The sequence below is a fragment of the Tachypleus tridentatus genome, chromosome 12 (assembly GCF_004210375.1).
Source record: "Tachypleus tridentatus isolate NWPU-2018 chromosome 12, ASM421037v1, whole genome shotgun sequence".
In the NCBI taxonomy this organism is placed as follows: domain Eukaryota; kingdom Metazoa; phylum Arthropoda; class Merostomata; order Xiphosura; family Limulidae; genus Tachypleus; species Tachypleus tridentatus.
Genome location: NC_134836.1, coordinates 51,846,754 through 51,868,186, shown reverse-complemented (window position 1 = coordinate 51,868,186; position 21,433 = coordinate 51,846,754).

The window sequence follows — 21,433 nt, the reverse complement described above, 5'->3', positions numbered from 1 at the left end:
TAACAGCAAGAGATAAAAAATACAACCATATAAATCATGTACAATATGATGTACGTTATATAAGAGACACAAAATACTTAAAGCTCATTTTTAACAGTTTAGAAATGTCCATCGTCATTCTAAACTTAACTGAGTTATAACAGCGTGATAAGCTTCTACGATGTTGTTCGACGTACGTTGGTGATAAAGGTGACCTGAGGTATAATTAATATTTATAAGTTATTGCTAAATGAACATAGTTATAATCAGTTAATGAACTAACATGATTGTATAGACAATATTATTGTTTTAGAAGAGTGTTTACTCACTAAGAAAATCTAAACAATAACTGACTGCACAGAGCATTCAGAGTTGATCAGTTACTGACTTTTTCGCATCTGAAGTCACTCTTGTTTAGAACTGTGTAATAAGTTGTAATCTAAATATACATATATGTATTATCATTATATATATATATATATACACGTATGTATCACAGTCTTATATATATATATATATAAAACCATCTTTTATATATGTATATATTATCAACTTTTATGTTCTCGTTTTTCTCATATAAGGCCCCGGCATGGCCAGGTGGTTAAGGCACTCGACTCGTAATCTGAGGGTGGTGGGTTCAAATCCCTGTCACACCAAACATGCTCACACTTTCAGCCGTGGGGACGTTACAATATACGGTCAATCCCACTATTCGTTGGTAAAAGAGTAGCCCAAGAGTCGGCAGTGGATGGTAATGACTAGCTGCCTTCCCTCTAGTCTTACACTACTAAATTAGGGACGGCTTGCGCAGATAGCTCTCGTGTAGTTTTGCGCGAAATTCAAATCAAACCAAACTCTCGTGCAAATGTTGCCCCTTTTCAATCCCCCCTCTCGATGTTTCCGCAGCAGGTTTACGTGTTTAATATAACTCAAAATGTGGTTTCAATATCACTGGTGTGAATGACATAGCTAGCCTACATTGTAGCTTTGTTCTTAATAATAGCAACCAGAACCAACCCTTTCTATTTATCTATTTATTTGATAAATCTGTATGTACTCTCAGGTATACCTTATAAACTTAACTGTGTTAATACCTCATACTTTACAGTTGATTAAAAAATTACTTATGTGTTTAAATGAAATACATGTGAAGTTTTTTCCTTTTTCTTATCTCTGGAAAATAATTTATTTAGTTTAGTTTATTTAGTTTTATGTAAAATAAGTTAAAGTATAAATTATGTTGCTGACATGAACATCACAAACAAACGCAGCGTTGACACTCGTACCAGCCGTCTTGTGAATACATTTTTACTTCAAGTGGGTTTCTTGTTATCACGAACCGAGAAATAAAAATAACAGTGTTTCCTAATGATAAATCTAACCGACGTGCACCAAACGGATGAAGCTTCTCGGCAACAGAGACAGGGAGGAAACCGCAGATAATGTTACATTTCACGTGCATAACCAGTTGGCAGACTGCTTGGCGAGAAGTATGGCTTCACGTGCTCGTAGTCATAGCAACCCACGTGGATCGAAAGTGAGAAAAAGGTGGGCCAACTTGACGTACGGTCGTATCAGCTGTGACTTTGTCAAGTGGTCCTTCGCGCGTTCCTCAGTACGGAGACCTAAAAGGAGCTCTGATGACATCTTATTAGAATTGTGAGAGAAACCTCCGTACCAGTAACGTAAGAACTAGTTTCCTTCACCATCTGGCAACGTTTGCACAAAGATGAATACACACTGTGTTGCTTAAATAACGTATGAACAATTATATGTCCTTACGCGGTATTATCCTAAAAACAATAGTCTATAATAATGCACGTGGTTATATATAGTGCTCGACTCGCACACTGCGGATCGCAAGATCGAAACCCATTTATTATAACCGCCCTCTCATTCATTGGAGTATTATAATGAGACACTCAATACCACTTTCCGTTAGTAAACAGTTTCCCAGTGGGCTATCTGCGTTCTGTTCACCATTATCAGTAACTGCAGTCGTTTCGGTGTTACTAACCCTTAGTGTTCCTTTTATTTCCATCACATTAATTTCACATGTAATAAATAATACAAGCGTAATGGTTACGTAATGTGCTTTTCCAAAACTATCAATAAGAACGGTCATTTTTTAGTTTACTACAAGTAAAAGAAGGAGTGAAATTCGCTATAGATGTTTGAACTTAGTTGAACTTCTTGGAGTTCTTTGGAGTTATGTGCGCAACAAAAAATAACGTGCGTTTCATGCGTATATTTGATATATATTCACCAGGCTCACTGAAACGTCGCTAAAAATTAACAAACTTTGTTGAAATTCTATGAAGTTCAGATTATAGCACTTTTATGTGGAACGCAATTCGATAATTAACTACGATATTCACTTTGGCACAAAAATGTGGCTTCAGAGTTATATGAGTGTGGAGTTACACGAAAAAATTAATTTGCACTCTTTGTCGTAAAGAAAAAAAGCGAAAACATATCCACGATCTAATTATGGAATATTAGCATGGTTACGTAGCCGTGTATACTTCACATAAGTGGGCCTGGCATGGCCAGGTGGGTTAAGGCGTTCGACTCGTAATCTGAGGGTCGCGGGTTCGAATCCCCGTTACACCAAACATGCTCGCCCTTTCAGTCATGGGGGCGTTATAATGTAACGATCAATACCACTATTCATTGGTAAAAGAGTAGCCCAAGAGTTGGCGGTGAGTTGTAATGACTAACTGCCTTCCCTCTAGTCTTACACTGCTAAATTAGGGACGGCTAGCGCAGATACCCTCGTGTTGATTTGCGCGAAATTCAAACTAAACGAATCTATTTTCCAGTTAAGGTAGAAGATATTAAACTTTCTCTAAACGTAGGCACTATACAGGGTTTAAACCCTAATGAAAATGTATTGTTGTTTTTTTTTGAAAACTTAAATAATAACACTATGTAACACAAATTTTGTTCCTGGATAGTATGTGCTATTTCTTAATTGCTTATGTTGTAAAAGTACAGAAAACGGCCATTATTCCCTTCTAACTTTGCTTTTGTGACTTGGATAATAAAATTTAGAAATTAACCTATTTTCTATCTAAAATAGGGTATAAGATCTGAATAAAACAACATATGAATCAAGATTTACATGTATTTATACTAACGTTATACAAAAATGCTTAGAAGTGAGTAGTTTTTCCAGATTTGCGACTGTAATGTAAATCACTTTCACCTATCAGCCCCCAAATATAGTCAGTCTCCCATCATGTTTTCGTTATACGCTCCCAGGTCTTAAAAGCAAAGTTTGAAGAGAAAAATAAATCTTTTCCATTTACTTTAGGCATAAGTAATTGGGAAATAACACTTTCTGACCAGGAACAAGAAAAAGTAAACATTTTGTTGCATATTGTTATTTGTAAACTAAATAAAAAGAAATAATATCAAATAAATATAAAATTAGACATAAAAAGCAATGCACTAAAATAATTTTAATGTCTTAAAGAAAAACCATAATTAATTAATTATAAATAATCTTGGTAGAGACGTTTTTGAAGAGAAATTAAAATTCAAATAAATATCAATAGAGGATTACAGAACCGATTCTCTTCATTCTCCTTTGAGCATAAATAAACCTAATTAATTTTAACGCCATCTTCTGAGCAAGATTTGTATTAAAATTTGGAATATAGTAACCGTTAAGAATAACCTCACATTCTACACATTTTGAATAGCACTAACATTAAATATTGTATTCGCATTAACTTCTTCCACCTTTTCCTGTTACAGAATAAAATATCCACCACTTAAAACAGTCGGCTTCGCAAGCTTTCAGCTCTATACAAAGCGTGATATCGCTAGAAACGGAGCTTCGATACCCGTGGTAGTCACAGCACAGATAAACAACTCTGTAATTTCGTGTTTAAATACAGACAAACTGTCGAAAGTGAACTTCAGGTGATAAAAAAATCATTTACACGCAGACACGCAAAGTTACTCCATTATATTGTATTACATAAGATTATAAAACATCGCTGAGTCAAACAGGGCTTTACAAGAGCTGTTAAAAGGGTTTCAAATATCCCTTGATATTGTTTATTCTAAAACTATCTTGAAGGTTACATCAGTGTCACGAACTGTTGACCTACAACTGGCAACACTGGAACGGTGTTCACATGTTGTATCTGAAAAACACCAAACTATTGGTCCCACAAGTACTATACAACAGCATTAACAAGCTAATTTACATTGAATATATACTGAACGCTGATCTTTCAGTTCAAGGTCTCTATGACATGTTTTAAAGTGTTTCTTAAACTAACCTTATGAGCACTTTGTAAAATGGACGGAAACTGCCTGTTGTGGAGACACAAGTGTAGAGTTGCCATCCATTCTACAATGTTTCATCATGAATAAACAATCTATCAAAGAATAACCTTATGAGTATATTTGACCAATTAATTTTATTAACTATTTTTGTTAATGACGCCATATAATGGTAAAATAATAATTAATTTACAAAACTAGAGCGGTGGTTTATTAAACTCTTTTCTTGTTAGCTTATTTAACTAAGAAAGATACTTTTCAACAAGAATTATTTAGGTTTATGTTCCTTGACTACTTGTTTAATTTTGTACAAATTTAAAACAGCTCAATTCAGGACAGCTCGCGCAGATAGCCCTAGTGTAGCATTGAACGAAATTCACAAGAAACCAACAAATTAAAAACTTCAGATTTTAAACTGCAGTAGGTTGTGTATATCTTCTGTTCGTGTTGTAACAACTATAACTTATGTTATAATTCCTTATCGGCTGTAAATTTAACATAAGCGTCTTTACCATCCAAGGAATCGCGAAATGTCTTAACGAGAACATAACAATAAGCAAGCCATAATTTGTGATAATTTGAAACAATGCCTTGTCAGTTTGGTTATAGATGTCCACATGTAAAATAAAGTTATTGTTTATTTGTAATAAACAAAATTAATTTGTAATAAAGTATATTTTGTCACCCAATGTACCAAATCGAAATAAGCAAAGACAGATATATTGTTTTTTATAAAACTTCTTCTATAAAACTAGAGAAGTTAATGTATATATATATATATTCAATGTATAATCTAGCTATTTATTTACCTTAGGGATATAATATCAAGTGTTTTGTATTTTAAATAATACATTCTTCATTAAGCAACTTGGATTTTTTTAAACCTAGAAGACAAGTATCAAATAACCACACGTGTGAACCACGCCCTTTGTTTATAAAAATATGTGCCTTATATTAATTTACTCATGGATAATACAACTTATTATAATCACGCTTCGCAATTATAATTGCTATTGTAACAAACGTATATTGTTAAGTAGCGGTCCACCCTCTACTTCGAGTTTTGTATTTCAAGTGGCCTGATGAGCTGAGCGTGTCGTTAGCAATGGATGTGGTGGACATAGTGTAGTTGAAATACTATTTTACACTTCTCGGAAAAACCCCAACAAATGGAACAAAAAACGTATTGATTAAAATACAATACGTTTGTTACTAGTGTGTAGTGAAAAGGAAAAAAATGTTCATTCTATAATTAAACTTCGAATGATTAAAAATGTTTTTATTGTGTAGCCAGTTTTAGTAAATGTCTCAAGAAACCGTAACACATAACCAACTTATATATCACCAAAGTCCTTGCATTAGAACCTATCCATCCTGCTGGACACCCCTCTTTATGTACTTTTTAAAATAAATTATAGAATCTGTGTTTGTGAATTAATTATGTATTCTTTTAAATTAATTATAGAATCTGTGTTTGTGAATTAATTATGTATTCTTTTAAATTAATTATGGAATCTGTGTTTGTGAATTAATTAGAATGATTTTTCTGTATTCATTTTCTTCGACCGTTTTATTTTAGATTTATGTCAATAAATGGTTTGTTTGTTTTTAATTTCGCGCAAAACTACATGAGGACTATCTGAGCTAGACTCCCATAATTTAGCTGAGAAAGACTACGGGAAAGGCAGCTAGTGATCACTACCCACTGCCAACTCTCGAGCTACTCTTTTACCAACAAATAATGGGGTTGATCGTCACATTATAACGTCCCCATGCTTGAAAGGGCGAACATGTTTGGTATGACGGTGATTCGAAACCGGCCCCTCAGATTACAAGTCGAGTACTTTAACCACCTGGCTATGCTGGGGCACTTTACATAGCTGTAAATTAAGACCATATTTTATTGATATAAAATATTAATTATTATCTTTAAAGAAGTGTCTTTCTTACGTATATCTTCATTTTCAGTAAAGCCATACCGGGCCGTTTTAATAAATGTCTTTGTAATGTATTTTCTCTATAACTACATGGTGGGTTCGTTAATTAAATTAACGACGATAAAAACAGGTTTCGATACCCGTGGTGGGCTGAATTCAATAAGTTTATCTTGTATGGCTTTGCGCTTAACAACAATCAAACCAAAACTTACTGTAAACGTTTTTTTCTCTCTTTCTGATAAAAGGGATTGGAACACCGGATCACACACAAAAGATCTCTTTAAAACACAAGACCATAAACTCGAGCACTTTCAAATAGTTGACTCTTATTTATTCTCGTGAAGTTAATTATTCTACAGTGCTCGAGTTTAGGTCCATTGTCAAATTCAACGTCTCTTTCTTGTAAGTTTCCTATTAAGCATAGTATTAATATTTTATTCATCTAGTTGGATAACGAATATTACAAGTCCAGTAATTTTCTTTAAACAAAAAACGCGAAAACTTTATGAATGTATTTATAATGGAAAGAAAAATCTAACTTAGTAATCACAATTTGCGAAAACAATGTATGATGTATCGATATATGATACAGATAAAACAGTTCAGTCTTGGTAATGAGTTTTCTAATTGTATATTTTACAGATAGATAACAATTGTGTCCACGAAAACAATTATTTCCATTCTGTTTAATTTATTTTTAGGTAATTATAGCCCTCCAGTGGCAAAGCAGTATGTGTGTGGACTTACTCTGTGGACTTACAACGCTAAAAATCGGGTTTCGATATCTTTGGTGGGCAGAGCACCGATAGCCGATTATGTTGCTTTGTGCTTAACTTCAAAGAGACAAAAACCCAGAAAAGTATATTAATAACAAATATGCGTATACTTTAACGCAAAGCAACACTATGGGTTACCTACACTCTCTCAAATTGAGGGAATTAAACCTTGGGTTCTAGTGGAGAAACCGTACGTATCGAAACCAATTTTTTTTACATTGTAACCTACAGCTGAACATCTTGAAGAAACCGAGAAGAGAAACTGATTACAACTTTATAGAAGTTATTTAACTTGAAACCTTTTTTTACTTCATTTTGATATCACCACAGAAGCTCTTGTGTATCTCACTTCGGTTTCGCATCCTGAGTTCATTAAGCAAGCGTCACTTTCCTCTTACGTCACTTCGTTTGAGTCTTGAATTAATCAAAGCGAGAACTTGAGAATGACCAAGACTTTTGGCAGTCGTTGGCAGAACCACTTAACAAATAAAATAGAATATGCGATCACGTTCTTCACCACCTTCCATTGGAGTCACTTAACTACAGATTTCCAGCCTCAAACAGGAATGATGAAAAAATTCTTCCAGCAGGGAATGATTTGTTTGTTTTGAATTTCGAGCAAAGCTACACGAGGGCTATCTGCGCTAGCCGTCCCAAATTTAGCAGTGTGAGACTAGAGGGAAGGCAGCTAGTCATCATCACCCTCCGCCAACTCTTGGGCTACTCTTTTACCAACGAATAGTGGGATTGACTGTAACATTATAACGTCCCACACGGCTGAAAGGACGAACACATTCGTTTCTCATTTCCTCTTCCCTTTCATACTTTCACCTCATTCTGAAACAAAAAATATCAGTATTTTATATAGGTAAATGATATTCTGTTTTTCGTGATGAATTTGAAGTAAAACAGAACAGCAATTAATGTGATTGATAGAGAAATAATGTTCTCTTTTTAAAACATAAAAAATAATAAAGAATCATACTGCTTACTTTTAAACGGCGTATAAAATGAGTATAGCAAAAATTTCAAACATAACTTTAAGCGTTCTTTAATTATTAAGCACAAATGGGCTATTTATTCTCTGCCCATCGCATGTATAGAAACCCGATTTTTAACGTTGTAAGCCCTCAGATTTACTGTGGAGCATGTAGTTTTAAGAGAGAACAATATTAGCACCTGCTAAGATTCATCGTTATTTCTTGTTTCTTCTTCTAACAACGTGGAAGTTAGTGTTGAACTTTACTAATTGTAGTTTGGTTTGTATAACTTATTCCAAAAGATATGGCGTTGGGTAATTGTGTATTCCAATGAACACGTTTTGCCAAAGTTTGAGTTAGATTTGCCAGTTCAGAACAGTTGTTATCAACACTAGTATGCAAAAATGTGTGTATACACTGTCTTCGTCTGTCTCTTTGTTTCGGTCCGGCATTCTACTCGTGATCTGAAGGTCGCGGGTTAGAGTCCCCGTCGTACCAAACATGCTCGCCCTTTCAGTCATGGGGGCGTTATAAGGTAATGGCCAATCCCACTTTTCGTTGGTAAAAGAGTAGCCCAAGAGTTGTCAGTAGGTGGCGATGACTAGCTGCCTTCCCTCTAGTCTTACACTACTAAATTAGGGATGGTTAACGCAGATAGCCCTCGTGTAACATTGCGCGAAATTCAAAAAGCAAAAACAACAAACTCTGTTTTATTCAGATTGGAATAGGCCCGGCATGGCCAAGCGTTTTAAGGCGTGCGACTCGTAATCTGAGAGTCGCGGGTTCGCATCCCCGTCGCGCCAAACATGCTCGCCCTTTCAGCCGTGGGGGCGTTATAATGTGACGGTGAATCCCACTATTCGTTGGTAAAAGAGTAGCCCAAGAGTTGGCGGTGGATGGTGATGACTAGCTGCCTTCCCTCTAGTCTAAATTAGAAACGGCTAGTGCAGATAGCTCTCGAGTAGCTTTGTGCGAAATTCAAAAACAAACAAACAAACAAACAGATTGGAAGCATTATAGTAAACCTTAAACCGTATAAATTACTTGTAAATGTGTGTGACTTGTGATGTGGAGAAGGAACTATGAAGGTGATAAAGTAAATCATTAAGAGGCATTAAGATGAGGCATTCAGGCATTATTTTAACACATGTTTTATGTGTGTTTTTCTAATCCAGTTTTTATAACAATAAAAAAGGCTTAGTAATTGCGAACAAATCGTTATAAAAACTGATGATTTCCTCTTTGAAAACAAAACGAAAAATAATATAATTTTTATTCCAGCATAAAATACCCATCTGCAGGGTTCAAAGCTCTGTGATGATTCACAGAGGTCTTTACATACCAACCAAGCTTCTTTATTTTAAATATCCCAAGGAGATGTATACCTGAAAACAAACCTCTTTAAGACGTCTGCTTGTGGAACCTAAGCGCGTGTTCCACGTTTGGTCCTGCTAGCTTGTAAGAAGGGATTAGAACACAGTTTCAAACACGACATGTGGTCCTCCGTATCGCTATGGATAAAGTATACACCCCTCAAATCTATATAGTCAAGTGTATGTGTTTCTTACAGCAAAGCCACATCTGGCTGTCTGTTGTGTCCACAGAGAGGAATCAAACCCCTTATTTAGTGTTGTAAATCCGCAGACCTACCGCTGTCCCAGCGAGGGACCTGTATAGTCGAAACGTGGAGTCTAAAATTAATTAATGGAACACAGAGCTGATGGTTTTGCATTAATCAAAGCACTTTTTGTAGTAAAGTTTATTACTAATTATTTTCTAGTTACATGGACTACAATGTACAGTATCCTAAGCATGCAACATTAGAAATTATATTACGTTTTTAAATTAAAGACACAAAACACATTAAAACAAATAAAAACAATAATCTTTTGTCAATTCCGAGTGAAAGCAAAGATAATATTTGTTTTTTTTTATATGAATGTTTTAACGTGTAATTGTCTTGTTTCCATTGATCAGAGCTACATAATAGAATTGAACCCCAGATTCTAGCATTGTCAGTTCTTAACATTACCGCCAACCCACAGGGATGTGAAGAATATTACATGCACTAAGTTTCAATTTGATTCATAACCGAATAAAACAATTGAATTTTAGCCAGATACTCTTTTTGTCTTCAGAACAAAACATGAGGTAGGAAAATTCATTTTACGCAATTACGTAACTTTATCAGCAACATTATTAGTAGATACGAAGTAATGAGTGGCTATAAACCTGACTACAAAGTATTTCGCCAAGTGGACGGTTACATAATTATTTCATTACGCAAACATTTAGTTTTATTAGTCCTTCAACGCTGTTTGTTAGAACATACACAATAAGGCTGAATATTCCTTAAATATTGAGATATACATTAATGTGAAAACGCCTAACGTGTTAATTGAATCCAAAGAAAAGACCAAACTGACACATTATCAATAAATACGTTATGCAATGTGAGGGGGGGGGGTGTTTTCTGATAACATAACTGTGTCAGTGTCAATAAAAAGACCAGAGTTTTCCTGATTTTCATAATAATTCGAGTATTGAAAATGACATAGTCATCTGTTTTGACACAATGTTTATATTATACGCAGAAAAAAAAGGAAATTGATGTGATAACATAATTACAGGTCAGTAAGATTAAGTCGAACTCAAAGACCATGATTTGAAATGCAAGATCAACAGAAAAAGAAACTCACACGATCTGGGAAGCACGAGCTTGGACATTGTCAGTGACTGTCTCCATGCTGGGTAAATAAAGAGAGAGAGAAATTGGTGACATATTAAAATATATAATATCGATAATAATATATAATTAATATATAAAATAATATCGATTTTCGAGATCTTACTTAAAATTTGAAGAGTCAATAACAATTTTTTTAAACTTAATAACAGTTCGTGAATGAGCTTTTTATGTTTAATATATGCGGATATGGTGTATTTTATTATATGTATATATATATATATATCTAGTGCTTTTCATGACAATGTCAGAAGCGGTTAGGCTTAAGTGGTTTTTAGAGATTTTTCAAAATATACTCTAGCCGTCTTTGTAATAACATATACGAATTGGCCTATATCGTATTGAGAATGCCCATACTGCAAGCATGCCGAAAATAGCTGTGTTTCTATGGTTCTCGTTTGATACGGTAACCGGATGTGATAGAAGGACCAAAGTTTCCACCATTGTGAATATCTTTGAATGGTTCACGTAAAACTAACATTGCAGGAAATAGGAGTATGGATGGATGACTGGAATAGCTTCTTCTTTGAAACGTTGACTGACACCAATTGGATTCCGTCTTGAGAGAACTCATTGATATATGGATGGTTTGCGAAGGTCAAGATGACAGATTCAAAGGTAAACTGATGTTTGTTTCCTTGACAGGTTGTTGACGTAGGTCACTTGAGACCTGGTGTCTGAGGCGTCGAATATTACACCTTTTCTTTTGCTTTTAGAAAGGTAAGTAAATACGAATTATTTTCATCGTATCTCAAATACATTTTGTTGTTGCTCTTATAGTTGTCCTTTTGTAGCCATCCTTGATGTAACTCAAGCACTGTTTAGAAACATTGCAATTAATATACGGAAAAACGTTTTGTTGTTCCTGTTATTTGAGAGTCATTCACGGCTGAACTTGAGCAACAATTCAGAAAGATTGCAGCCAGAATAAAAATACATGTTGTTGTTGTTTTTCTTTTGGAATCATCCTTGACTCAACTTGAGCAACAATTCAGAAAGATTGCAGCCAGAATAAAAATACATGTTGTTGTTGTTTTTCTTTTGGAATTATTCTTGACTCAACTTGAGCAACAATTCACAGACATCACAAGCAAAATTTGAAAACAAAAAAAAAGAGATTTGTTTTGAATTTGGCGCAAATCAACTCGAGGATTATTTGTGCCAACTGTCCTTAAAATATACTGAAATGTAAGTGAATACTTTGCATTGGGTGTAAAACATATTTAAATTTTGTAATATGAACCTTTCCATCCTACTGTGCTAATTTAAATACTCCTCTATTGAGGATTATGAAAAACGAGATAAATAAATAGAAAAATATGAGAATATGGAAATAGAACAAAATAGGGGGAAAAAACTGGTTTGTCTTTAGAGAAATACGAAGAGAAAGTTCGACCGTCTATTAGTAGAAAACAAAGCTAAATTAACGGAAAACAAAATAACAAGCAAGAAAAAATAATTAGAGGAAAGAACAAAGAAAAAATGTAACTTATAAACATGGAAGTACAAGATGGTAGATTATCAGTTAATCGTTAAAGTTATACAATAAATATTATACCGATTTTTTACTAGTTAAAATAATATTTATTGTTATATAATATGTATATATAGCGATTTTTTTACTAATTAGAACAATATATATTGTTTTATAGTATATATATATATAGCGATTTTTACAAGTTAAAATAATATTTATTATTTTATAATATGTATAGTGATTTTAATGGTTAAAACGTTATGTGTTATTTTATAATATATCATCAATATATGTAAAGGCCAAGTGTCAATCAGTCACACTTGAATTCTCCTAATTTCACGAGTTACACAAGCCTAATTCTACTATTTCCTCTCCTGTAATACTTCCTCTTTTGACTAGTCGTTTCCATTTTGCTTGACTTCAATCACCAAAACAGTCATAATTATTTCTTAAAATGTGGCATCTTTTCGGTTTATAAAAGCCTGTCAACGAGAGAATTCCTAGGACAAGATCGAGTATAGCGTTACATATGTGACACCACATCATCTACATCATTATGACGTCAATCTAGGTAGGATCCAATTAGGAAAACCGGAAAAAGATTCAATTCCTGTGAAAAGTAAGTCAAAAATAAGTGCAAATCTAAACCAGATTGAAAACACCAGTTATTTTAAGGAAGAGGAAGATTTTTCCTCAGAAGAATAACACGTGTATATACAATAACGTGGTCTTCATATATTTTAATCTTTTATCAAAAGGCACCAATATAGCATGTTCCTGGGAAAAGACATTTGATATTTCTTTTACGTATTGCCAGTTTTGTTCGGAATATGTTTTCCCAGTGGTTTCCTGTCATGTTTTACGAAGATTTGACGCTGGTATATACATATAAATATATATATATATATATACATTATTTTAACTATTAAAAATCATTATATTCTTTATCTGGGTCCGGCATGGCCAAGCGTGTTAAAGCGATCGACTCGTAATCCAAGAGTCTCGGGTTCGAATCCCCGTCACACCAGACATGCTTGCCCTTTCAGCCGTTGGGGCGTTATAATGTGACGATCAATCCCACTATTCGTTGGTAAAAGTGTAGCCTAAGAGTTGGCGATGGGTGGTGACAAATAACTGTCTTCCTTTAGTCTTACACTGCTAAATTAGGACCGCTAGCGCAGATAGCCCTTGAGTAGCTTTGCACGAAACTAAAAAAAATAAAAAGAAACTTGATCTCAAAACAGTAATATTATGGAAACTTTATTGCCATCTAGTGAGAATGTTCCCAACTATACACTATAGTAATGCATAATACAATAACTACTTTTTTTTCTTTTCTTTCTAGAATACAGTTCATGAACACGTAAATAACAAATAATTACCTGTTACTAAAGAAAAATACGTTTTTTCAATTGCAATACAAGCTAAAGTTTCTTACTTAAGATGTTGTTTAAAGATGTACTGTGTGCTTATGAAATAGGAAGCTACTTAAACGACGAATATCAGTATAACGTATATATATTTAACAACTAGATCCCATGCTGACAGACATAATTTTTTATTACAAGTATTAATGTGTTATAACTTTCCATCCTGAAACAAGAATTATTAGAACAACTTTCACCTTTTCAGAAATATTTTTCGCAATAGCAAGTAAGACAAATACATAACGTTTATTTCTTTAGAAATAAAACTGAAAACGCTTATATCTTCAATAGCTATAAATAGTATTTCTTAACCTCACCACCCAATCAAAACACAGAAATGATCGAAATTCTTACACTTAGTATTTTTCTTTGTCGATAGGTGGCAGAAGAACTATCGTTACAACAGTACATTACTGCTAGTTTCTCGTCATTTGTAGAAATCGATGAACCGTAAAATGTTTCGTTACCTTATTTTTAAACATAGCGTGACATCTGTGAAGACTATTTTAAAAGTAGATTCGAATTATTCCGTAATTACAAAGAAGATAATAAAGTTAATTAAACTCATCAATCAAAACAGATCTACCCATTAAATTGGAACGCCGGAGGCCCAGTGATTAGCGTTTTGTATTGTGTATCCGAGATGTTGTGACACGATCCACCTTTCCACTTCGAGTACGTTATAAGTGTGACAGTCAAATCCCACAATTCGGTTATAGTTGCCCATAGTTTTCGACGGATAGTGATGGCTAGCTGCGTTTCTCTAGTCTATCACTTCAAAATTATAGCCAGCTAGAGAGATAGCCTTAGATAATTAATTATCTAACTTTATCATACGAACAGAAAAATAATTAATTATCTAAGTTCATCGTATGAACAAACAAATAATTATTATCTAAGTTCATCATACAAACAATTTGTTTTGGAATTTCGCACAAAGCTACTCGAGGGTTATCTGTGCTAGCCGTCCCTAATTTAACAGTGTAAGACTAGAGGGAAGGCAGCTAGTCATCACCACCCACCGCGAACTCTTGGGCTACTATTTTACCAACGAAAAGTGGGATTGATGGTCACATTATAACGCCCCCACGGCTGGGAGGGCGAGCATGTTTAGCACTACTCGGGCACGAACCCGTGACCCTCAGATTATAAAGCGCACGCTTTAACGCACTAGGCCATGCCAGGCCCCATACGAACAAACAAATAATTAATTATCTAAGTTCATCATACGAACAAACAAATAATTAATTATCTAATTCATCATACGAACAGACAAATAATTAATTATCTAAGTTCATCGTATGAACAAACAAATAATTAATTATCTAAGTTCATCATACGAACAGACAAATAATTAATTATCTAAGTTCATCGTATGAATAAACAAACAATTAATTATGCAAGTTCATCATACGAACAAAGAAATAATTAATTATCTAAGTTAATCATACGAACAAACAAATAATTAATTATGTAAGTTCATCGTATGAACAAACAAATAAATAATTATTAAGTGAAGAAACTTAAGAATCAAGCCTAATTAATGTATTAATTAAATAATGTTCTGGTGTGATAGCTATAATTTTCCATTGATTAATTCGTTACTCCTTCCAAATATAATTATTATGTATGTACTTTTTATGAGTTTCTCTTAGGTAAAATAAGACATCGTATGCGTCTCTAAATTGGAATGGCTGAAGAAACATACCAGGCCCTCTATAACTTCGAACTTAAGCACTTTTCATAACTAGATAGAAAAAAAGATCACAATATTGTATAACAATATTTAACTTACTTTACAAAAGTTTAATACGTCTTTTCAGTCTTTTTAAGACTTTGGTCATGATTATGGTCTGGAATTATGGTCTTTAATACCTAATTTTACTTGACAGAATATATATGTATATGTATCAAATAAGATTTTAACCACACGCCTTCGATTGCTTTGAGCTTTTTAAAGTTTATTTTAGATATTATCTTTCAAAATCACTCAATGCCATTGAATTTTCTTATCTCTGACTCAACTTTCAGCTAATTGTGAATGGTTTTCGGGTATAAACATATTGCTATAAGCTTCAGGGAAACAACAACATAACGCCTGACAGAGAACGTAAGCAAGTGTTTGGAAGTTATTCATATGTCAATCTTAGTTAAAACTGTACGATAATATTACATTTACAAAACTATTTACGCCTGATACCGACGTAAATAAAAATAAACAGATATCTTGTTATTACGATGAAGTATTCAATAATTACATTTAGTGATATATTTCTTCAAAGTTATTTGAATAGTAATGACGGTGTTAGTATTATGTTTTTATCTTACATTGACAAATATCCTAGGTAGGCTTAAATACGTTTTGGAAATAAAATTATATTTGAATAAATGAAAATTAAACTGATAATGTTATGTTTGAAACGTGAACCCACACTTCTAGGGCTATTTAAAGTTCATAGCTTTATCTCGCATAAATATGGTTTATATTTGTAGTCGTTGTACATGTATTCTAGTCTGAGGCAAATGCTTATTACAAAAAGCAGAGAAAATCGTGCATCTATAGTGTGCTTTTCAGAGATTGTAAAAATCCAAAGAACATAGAGAGATACGCAAAGTTATGAATATATAATTAAATTCCTTCCTATCTACTAAAGTTGTAGAAAACTCGAGTTTAAGAATCAACAATATATGAATGTATATGTGTAAAAACGGCTCGTTTGGGTTGAGAAAATTTTTTACGTAGAGAAACGAACAACTTCTCTACGTAAAACATTTTCTCAACCCAAACGAGCAGTTTTTACATATATATTTTTCTCTACAAGTGGGTTTTCTCGACATCACTGAATATATGTGTATAAACATTAATGTATCGCCAGTATTGTTGAGCAGACTGAAATTTCTAAACACTCGCCTCACGCCTATAAATGTAACCAACGCGTTGCTCCGATATAACAGTATATAAGAAAAAACATTGTTCTGATATTTTTTGTTTTTCATAAGATCTCAGATTTAAGTCCAAATAGCATTCTACGTAATAGCCATGTGGCAAATCACGCTGAAGCAGGGCAAAAGATTATATAATAACAATTGATGTCCTTCATTGGGATAAGTATATATCAATACTAAACTTTCTTGTGTTTTGATCTCCATTACACGTTGTATTTCTGCTATGCTGCCTACGAAAAGTAGACAAACGGAGCGAATACTAGAGAACAAAAATGTCGCCTAACAATTATTGGTTGATCTGAGTAGCTAGAAAAATTACACGATGGCGTTGACCGGAATGTCAGCAAGTATTGTAAAACATAGTATCAATAATGTTGTTATAAGGATAAACACTTAATAGTATGGTAATATAAATAGGGTAGGAATAATGACCATAACGATGTAACTGTTATGATTACACGGAAATATGATGCCATTAACGTGACAATAATATATATATATAAACATGATTGTGAAATATCAGGATACATTGTTCCTAAAATATTGTAATATAAACAGAAATAATATCATGAATCAGTTGATAATGTAATAATATAAGCAACTGATAGTTAATAAGTTTGTTTGTTTTGGAATTTCGCACAAAGTTACTCGAAGACTATCTGTGCCAGCCGTCCCTAATTTAGCAGTGTAAGGCTAGAGGGAAGGCAGCTAGTCGTCACCACTCACCGCCAACTCTTGGGCTACTCTTTTACCAACGAATAGTGGGATTGACCGTCACATTATAACGCCCTCACGGCTGAAAGGGCGAGCATCCTTGGCGCGACGGGGATGCGAACTCGCAACCCTCAGATTACGAGTCGCACGCCTTAACACGCTTGGCCATGCTGGGCCTGTTTTGTTTTTTAAATTCACATCGATGAGACACTGTTATAGTATAATAGTAACTATTCATATACACATAATGGATGTGATGGACCAATGTTATTAGTATACTGTAGTTATTTAAAGAAAATGCAGTAATAACGGATCACAATTTCAATAATATTGTATCATAGACAAATAATACATATTTCCAGGGATATCCATGTCTATAGTCCCGTAATAAAAATATAGCATCTGTGATTGTACTAACCACGTAGGTAATAATATTTTAATCTAGAAATTAACTACATGCAAATGATATAAATTGAAATCTCACTAATACTGCGTAAAAAAGAACAAATATTCTATAATAATATAAGCAACAATGTTGCGAATATTATGTTATATATACTTGTAATGATCTGAAATAAAATTACACTAATCTATATACGTGTAACAATACTGAGGTTACTAACACAGGATTGTTAGAGTAACTTTAGATAATATATACAACAATATTACTAACACTGAACTGTAAGAGTAACTTTAGATAATATATACAACAATATTACTAACACTGAACTGTAAGAGTAACTTTATATAATATATACAACAATGTTACTAACACTGAACTGTAAGAGTGACTTTAGATAATATATACAACAATATTACTAACACTGAACTGTAAGAGTAACTTTATATAATATATACAACAATGTTACTAACACTGAACTGTAAGAGTAACTTTAGATAATATATACAACAATATTACTAACACTGAACTGTAAGAGTAACTTTATATAATATACACAACAATATTACTAACACTGAACTGTAAGAGTAACTTTATATAATATATACAACAATATTACTAACACTGAACTGTAAGAGTAACTTTAGATAATATATACAACAATATTACTAACACTGAACTGTAAGAGTAACTTTATATAATATATACAACAATATTACTAACACTGAACTGTAAGAGTAACTTTATATAATATATACAACAATATTACTAACACTGAACTGTAAGAGTAACTTTAGATAATATATACAACAATATTACTAACACTGAACTGTAAGAGTAACTTTATATAATATATACAACAATATTACTAACACTGAACTGTAAGAGTAACTTTATATAATATATACAACAATATTACTAACACTGAACTGTAAGAGTAACTTTATATAATATATACAACAATATTACTAACACTGAACTGTAAGAGTAACTTTATATAATATATACAACAATATTACTAACACTGAACTGTAAGAGTAACTTTATATAATATATACAACAATGTTACTAACACTGAACTGTAAGAGTAACTTTAGATAATATATACAACAATATTACTAACACTGAACTGTAAGAGTAACTTTAGATAATATATACAACAATATTACTAACACTGAACTGTAAGAGTAACTTTATATAATATATACAACAATGTTACTAACACTGAACTGTAAGAGTAACTTTAGATAATATATACAACAATATTACTAACACTGAACTGTAAGAGTAACTTTAGATAATATATACAACAATGTTACTAACACTGAACTGTAAGAGTAACTTTAGATAATATATACAACAATATTACTAACACTGAACTGTAAGAGTAACTTTAGATAATATATACAACAATATTACTAACACTGAACTGTAAGAGTAACTTTAGATAATATATACAACAATATTACTAACACTGAACTGTAAGAGTAACTTTATATAATATATACAACAATGTTACTAAGACACTTTATGATCAACTTCTTAAATGTCTGTTGTATCCTACTAAGATACTTTATGGTTAGCTACTAACATGTCTGTTACATCAAACACTACTAAGATACTTTATGAACAGCTACTTGGATTCCTGTTTATAACGTGATTTAATGTTTGTGTAAGAAACTAAATTAAGGACAAATCCTGTATAATTTCAACAGAGAAATGATGAGGAAATCATTACGTCTTTAAAATAGTAGATCAAATGATAATCCTGGAGAGAGAATTTCGCACACAAGAAATTCCACGTGTAGATATTTCAAATATGGAAAATCGAAGAGCTGATTTTTCGATAGCTTCTGAAATAGATAATTTAAATTGAATGAAATGGAAATTTATAACCTTACGTGTGTGTGTGTGTGTGTATATATATATATGTATATGGCTTATACAGACATTGGAGATTAAAAGAAATATATTAATGAAGATAAAATAAAGTACAAGTTACGTTAATTACTAACTTGTTTATGGTCTTAAATGTTCTGTTCTAATTTCCACACAATGTTTATGCTTCGAACGTCTCATTTGTAGCATATAAAAAATTGCTTTGAATTTCGCCCTAAGCTGCACGAGGGCTATTTGCGCTAACCGTCCCTAATTTAGCAGTGTAAAACTAGAGGGAAGGAAGCTAGTCATCACCACCCACTGCCAACTTTTAGGTTTCTCTTTTACCAACAAATAAGGGGATTGACTATAACCTTATAACGCCCCCACGGCTGAAGAGATGAACATGTTTGGTGTGACTAGGATACGACCCCGCCCCCCTCAAATTACGAGTCGAGTGCCTTAACCACCTGGCCGTGCCTGGCTTTATGAATGTATGAATAATCAGTAAATAAAATATGATAAACTAGGAGAGGCTTTCTTCAAATTGAAATCAGAGTATAGGCGAAACATTTCTAACTTACTGTAATTATTACTGATCGTGGCACAATAAAGTGCCTTATCCTCTTTCTTCATGAGAAAATTTCTTGTAATAAAAATATCTTTGAATTATCTCTGCCAACTAAAAATGAACTTCATTATATAACGTTTACAAGTATAGAGAAACCAAAAGAAAAACTGTGTGACATCTATGGAACCATTCATTTTATGGCTAATGTGAAACAAAAAACTACATGATAAGATAACAAGAAGAAGGGGCGATATATACAAGAAATAAAAACATATTCTATGATAAATAAAATGAAGATCAAATATTATGTTTTATATCTTTTACTTTCTCGAACACTTCTAAAGTAATTCGTTCTAAACAGCACGTAACAATTACGTTTTCAGGATATAACACAGGATTGTGCTAGTAATTATTTTGGTTTCAGTTTATATTACTGAACTTTCAACACTGATAAACAAGGTGCCATGCTTCGAGATATACAACAGATATTACTAAAATGTGCACAGCGGACACACATACAATATATACTGGATATTCATTGTACTAAGACTGTTTAAGATCAGATCCTCGTAAATGTCTATTGGTCTCAGGCTTGAGACGTAATACTGACAAACACTTCTCATGCTGACGTTTGCTAAGATGCTTTATGGTTTTGCATTTAACATGTCTGTTACATCAAACAATAACAGCAGCTCTAAGGTGGCGGCCAGCTACTAGGATGCCTGTTTATAACGTGATTTAAGAAACTAAATTAAGGACAAATCCTGTATAATTTCAACAGAGAAATGATAAGGAAATCATTACGTCTTTTAAATAGTAGATCAAATGATAATCCTGGAGAGAGAATTTCGCACACAAGAAATTCCACGTGTAGATATTTCAAATATGGAAAATCGAAGAGCTGGTTTTTCGATAGCTTCAGAAATAGATAATTTAAATTGAATGAAGTGGAAATTTATAACCTTACGTGTGTGTGTGTGTGTATATATATATATGTATATGGCTTATACAGACATTGGAGATTAAAAGAAATATATTAATGAAGATAAAATAAAGTACAAGTTACGTTAATTACTAACTTGTTTATGGTCTTAAATGTTCTGTTCTAATTTCCACACAATGTTTATTGCTTCGAACGTCTCATTTGTAGCATATAAAAAAATTGGTTTGAATTTCGCCCTAAGCTGCACGAGGGCTATTTGCGCTAACCGTCCCTAATTTAGCAGTGTAAGACTAGAGGGAAGGAAGCTAGTCATCACCACCCACTGCCAACTTTTAGGTTTCTCTTTTACCAACAAATAAG